A 6000-nucleotide genomic window follows, 5' to 3' on the forward strand; every position below is an offset into this window, starting at 1 on the left:
GGTAACTTCTGCATGAATGAATAATTCTGAATGCTAAATTCTATCCTTCAACAAGGAAATATCTTAACTGGGATTGTTGGAGGGGCTTACTCACAATAAAATTTGTTTAAATAAAAGCTTCCAATAACAACAAGGAATTCTACCTCTCCAGGGAGACTTTGGTGATTTATATGTAAGTTTGAAATTGTTAGGATACACAGCTTCTTTAAATCAATCTTAACTTTTGTGTTCTCTTGTCTTCAACTGAAACAGCACTTATAGATGGCCTATAATCACATTAAGGATTACCTGAACTTCATGCCATAAATATACTGAAATGTGAAAGACTTTTAGTAGATGTATTTTATAAACAGCCATCTTTTTTACATCTTTGTATCTGGCTAGAAGTACATTTGGAAAAGCCAAGCCTTACTTAGGCATGTTAATGCAAAGCTGCTTCAGTCGAGTCCGACTCTGTGCGACCCCATAGACAGCAGCCCACGAGACTCCCTGGTCCCTGGGATTCTCAAGGCAAGAACACTGGAGTGGGTTGCCATTTCCTTCTCCAATGCATGAAAGTGAAAAGTGAAAGTGAAATCGCTCAGTCATGTTCAACTCTTAGCGACCCTGTGGACTGCAGCCTACCAGGCTCCTCTGTCCATTGGATTTTCCAGGCAAGAGTACTGGAGTGGGGTGCCATTACCTTCTCCTACTTAGGCATAGATGCCATCATAAAAACAGAAACAGGCCAGAAAGATAATAACACATAACACAATGTTTAAAAAAAAATCTCTTGCAATTTCTGCTAAAGCAAGTTGAATCCACAGACAGGCAAGGAGATCACTGTACCATTACTGAAAGGAATCACCAGAACCTTCGGAGCGCCCAGACACTTCCTCTCTGCCACAGGCAACTCAACACTGACCCAGGGAGCAAACAATTCCTTCCATGCCAGGAAACTCCCTGACTCTACACTCATTGTCTCCCAAAATGTTACTTCCCTTCTCTTTCAGGTTGGTATCTGATAATAGTGACTGAATCACAACACCACGTTTCTCACCAGAAGGTGTTAATATCTCTAAGACGATGTATTCTAGCCTGAAATTCAACAAGCCAAAGACTTGAAACAAGTTTCATCACTCAAGTAAGCTTGAGATCCTGTTTCCTGGTAATGACAACCACTTATTAAATATGTGCTATGTTAGATCAGTACTCAATATGCTAAGCAATTTTATACTTGATTCCTTCAAGGAAGATGGTATCACCACCCCTATTTGCAGATGAGAGGGCAGTTAATGAAGTCTTGCCCAAGGTCACAGAGCTAGTGACTACATACATTTTACATGCAAGTTTACTAAAACACTACTCTTAACCTCTATGCCCCCAACATATAGTAGAGGGCCTGTCACTAAGAAGCACTCAGGTATATGTTCAACAGATAAAGGATGCCATCGCAAAGGGTGCTGCACAACCAAATGGTACCTCTCTCCTTCAGGAGTTTCGAAATGTCTGGGATCATTTTAGGTTGTCCCAATGTGGGGGTCACTACCATCATTTAGCGGCTGGTGGCCAAACAAGAGGCAGTTCTGTCCACAATGCCAACAGCACCCATGAAGAAACACTAAACTATAGGCTAGCCCATTAACAACAACAACAAAAAACTGTCATGGTTAAGTCAATCCACCTATTAACCACCTTTATTTACAAATAACTTCCTATTCATGGATAGTTTGCATAAAGTATCTTAAAAGATACATCATCCTCTTTCTATAAAATACCATTTTTACATTTGTCTAGCATCTTATTTTCAAATACAGAGCTAAGGTTGTATCTTCTGGTCTATGATGGAACCAAAGCACCTCTCCTCCACCGCCCTAAGGACTCCTCTTGGAACTCAATAAATATACAGCAGATTTGCTACACCTGTGGAACAGAAATTTGCTTCATTATCAAGATCAGAGTTTGAATTTTCTAGTTCCAAGGATCACTCATGTCGAAAGGAAAATTTAGATTGCCTGGTGAAGAGAATTTAGATTGCCTGGTTCCACCGCTTGAGCTGTCTTTCCAAGAGCACCATGCTAATGGTTTACTGTGTCTTTAAAATATCAGTGAAATGTGAGCTGAACATGAATTAGATTGTAAATGAAAAGGTATAAAGTTGCACAGCCAAAGAGTGAAAAAGGTTTACTCTGGCAGACAGATCAGAATAGGTACAAGAACAAAATTCAACTAAGAGGTATGTATTTCCATGGGGTCACAAACAGTCAGACACGACTGAAGGACTGAGTACACACACACACATTTGGTGCAAACTGTAGTTACCCCTAAGCAGACTCAAGCTCAAAAGGAAGACTGATCACTTAGGGACTGTGGACCAGAAGAAGACCCTTTGGCAAAGGTTTATTTTGGCATTCCAGCTTTGCTCTTTGGCCAATGCAATTATTTCCAAAGTTGTGGAAATAATCAGGGAATCAAGACTTTTGAGGCCCAAATGTTTCTTTTTAGGTAGAGAGAACTAACGTAAATAAGGCTCCGAAAACTGACATCAAAAAATAAAAGTGATCATTTACTGCCCAGTTCTATACACGAACCATCTAGCTCGCGGCATTTAGTCAGATCCCGAGTACTGTTTCTTTAGATTTTACCTAGTCCCTGAAAGATACACCAAAAGAGAAAAAGATCCGGGAGTTCTGAGACATAAACCCGAGGTTCCCTCTTTCGGCACCATTTGAGACGTGCTGGTTGCCAGAGAACCGTGATTGACAAGCTGAGCACCTTTTGCCCACCCTGCTGCTTATTATCTCCTCCACCTGAACTGTGAACTGAACAGCTTCACCCAAACTAACTAAAAAACGGTTTTTAAAGCACTGACCACCGCTGCAGAATCCCTTTGAAGCTGTCCTACTCAAGTTTCACCGAAAGTGCTGAATCAAAGGTAAGAATGCACTAGGAGAAACTCACCCTTCTCTCTAGAGAGATTGTGGTTAAGTACTGGGCAGGTAATTGGCAGTCAGAAGACAGTAGAAGTTATGCTAGACTTAAAACACATCATTTGATCTGTTTCTAGGTCCAAGAGTCTATCTAGATAGGTCCCGGTCTATACGATGAATGGCACTTTCATCTACTTCCTCTCAAAGACCTGTGAGAACAAAATAAACAAGAAAGGGGCTTCCGGGGCGGCCCAGTGGTGAAGGATCTGCCTCGCAACGCAGGGGACATGGGTTCGATCCCCGGCCAGGAAGATCCCACATGCCTCAGGACAACTAAACCACAACTACTGAGCCAGCCCGCTAGAGTCTGTGCTTCACAAAAAAGCACACAACTCGAGAAACCTGCACACCACAGCTAGAGAGTATCCCCCCGCGGCAACTAGAGAAAGCCGGCTCACAGCAAGGAAGACCCAGCGCAATAAAAAACAATAATTAAAAAAAAAAAAAAAAAAAACGTAATTCCTGTGACTGTTGTTCAATAAAAGGTATTCGGGAGTAGTTGACAGTACCAAAGGATAAGTTCAGAAGGCCAAAACAGTTCACAACTCCTTCACAAAGGAGTCTCCCCAACCCCCAAATGATCCAACATCTGTGTACTTCAGGGCTGTTTGGGGGGCGGGGGGGGCGGGGGCGGGGGGGGGGCGGGTAGTTACAATAACCCTCAGTGAGGGATGCAAACACAATCTAATCTTTTCTCCCCTTTGCTCCTGCGTTTCTCAGGTGATTCAATTTGCCGGTGTGACTCTCTCCTCCAGTTCCTTTTCAGAGTTTCTTGCCTACTCTTCCCCCATTCTAATTAAACAACAACAACAACAACAAAAAAAACACTGAGTTCTCTGGAATCCCGTTTTTTCCCCTGTCACAGGGACCCTGCGTCCTCGGTGAGGGTCTCCTAGACCCTCTAAACTGCCATCACCTTACTCGCAAGCACGTACGCCCAGGGGAGGTTGTCCCGCTCGCTGTGACCTCACACACACCACCCCGTATCCTCATCTGGGCCACTCTGTTACCTTTCGTCCCCCGGAGCTAGGATTCGCTGTGACCCTTACCCCAACCCAAGGAGAAACGCCTCAGACCCGCAGTGTTTATGTCTGCCTCTGCCACAGAACAGCCCCTAGGGCCCTTTCTCTTTTCCCCTCCTTCCATTCCCCTTAGAGACAGAACCCAGGCCCACGGCGGCGACAAACTCGCGCCGAGAAACTGGACACGGCCGCCCAGCCGGCGGCTCCAACGCCACAGCCTCGGCCCCCGCGCGCACCCCCATCCTTCCCAAGCCGCGACCACAGCGCGAGCTTCGGCCCGGCCGGGGTTTCCGAGGGGAGGTAGCCATCGCTCACTGACCCAGGGAAGTGTCAAACGAGGACGTGCCGGCAGTAACAGGCAGAGAAGCGGACAGCCTGGCAGGCGTTAACGGCTCAGCGCTCCATCCCCTCCCCGACCTAAGCTCCGGCCTCACGGCTTCCTCGACCACGGCGCCTACGGAGCAAGTCACGTGCCAGCCGGGACGGTCAGCTGACCGCGGCGCGCTCCGCCCCGCCTACGTGCGCCGCTCCGCCTACGCGCGCGCCACTGCGCAGCCGCCGCGGCCGAGCCCACGGAAGAGGGGCGGGGCTGGGAGGCTCCCCGGGGAGCGGGGGAGAGCCAGAAGTCTGAGCGGGCAGAGCTCTTCCGGGGAGGGTGGGGTTTCTGCGTCTGGAGTTCCGCCCGCCACCTGTGAATTTCATCGCTGCCATCCTTAAGGTTACCCCACTTATTTTCATGTTTCTGCGGCTTGGAATTTGCCTTCAGACTTCTCCACTCAGGATTTTCTTCGGACAGCCCGGTTTTCTGAGTAATATCCTTAAGAGTTCCCTTCAGCCTCTGATTCACCTTTTCCTTCCAGTCCACTTCGAGTTAATTCCATAAATGTCCTTGGAGCATTTACTATACGCTCGTCATTGTGCTCATTATCTTAGGATTGTCTACCGACGTGAATCACTCCTTGCAGGAGAAAGCTTGTAATCTTGTTCGGGCGTCTATGAGGCCTGTGATAAACATCGGATAGTTGGAACCACAGTAGATAAAAATGAAAACCAAACAAGGTTACAGGGCAGAGGCACGGACAGGAGAAATCATGTCCTCTGGGAGAAAAAGATAGCAAACCGCTCTCCTGATATTTCATATTTCATTAGCTTGGGAAGGTAGGTGGTATTATTCTGGTTCAGAACATAGTTTAGAAACGTTCAGTTCAGTCGCTCAGTCGTGTCCGACTCTGCGACCGCAGAAATTGCAGCACGCCAGGCCTCCTTGTCCATCACCAACTCCCGGAGTTCACCCAAATTCATATCCATCGAGTCGGTGATGCTATCCAGCCATCTCATCCTCTGTCGTCCCCTTCTCCTGCCCCCAATCCCTCCTAGCATCAGAGTATTTTCCAATGAGTCAACTCTTCTCATGAGGTGGCCAAAGTACTGGAGTTTCAGCTTTAGCATCAGTCCTTCCAAAGAACACCCAGAACTGATCTCCTTTAGAATGGACTGGTTGGATCTCTTTGCAGTCCAAGGGACTCTCAAGAGTTCTCCAACACCACAGTTCAAAAGCATCAATTCTTCAGCGCTCAGCCTTCTTCACAGTCCAACTTTAACATCCATACATGATCACTGGAAAAACTACAGCCTTGACTAGACGGACCTTTGTTGGCAAAGTAATGTCTCTCCTTTTGAATATGCTATCTAGGTTGGTCATAACTTTCCTTCCAAGGAGCAAGCGTTTTTTAATTTCATGGCTGCAGTCACCATCTGCAGTGATTTTGGAGCCCCCAAAAATAAAGTCTGACACTGTTTCCACTGTTTCCCCATCTATTTCCCATGAAGTGATGGGACCAGATGCCATGACCTTAGTTTTCTGAATGCTGAGCTTTAAGCCAACTTTTTCATTCTCCTCTTTCACTTTCATCAAGAGGCTTTTTAGTTCCTCTTCAGTTTCTGCCATAAGGGTGGTGTCATCTGCATATCTGAGGTTATTGATATTTCTCCAGGCAATCTCGATTCCA

At 46.4% G+C, this 6000-nt stretch overlaps 1 protein-coding gene across 1 annotated transcript in view; it reads right to left on the reverse strand.

The window, feature by feature from the left end:
- ATP6V1C1 (ATPase H+ transporting V1 subunit C1) overlaps window positions 1-4473 on the reverse strand; it is a 40416-nt gene extending 35943 nt beyond the window's left edge. Inside the window, exon 1 of the mRNA XM_019973927.2 lies at window positions 4311-4473. The gene's annotated coding sequence lies outside the window, so the exon portion shown is untranslated. The remainder of the gene's footprint in view (window positions 1-4310) is intronic.
- Between the last annotated feature and the right edge of the window lie 1527 nt (window positions 4474-6000).

The sequence above is a fragment of the Bos indicus genome, chromosome 14 (genome assembly GCF_029378745.1).
Source record: "Bos indicus isolate NIAB-ARS_2022 breed Sahiwal x Tharparkar chromosome 14, NIAB-ARS_B.indTharparkar_mat_pri_1.0, whole genome shotgun sequence".
Taxonomy (NCBI): Eukaryota; Metazoa; Chordata; class Mammalia; order Artiodactyla; family Bovidae; genus Bos; species Bos indicus.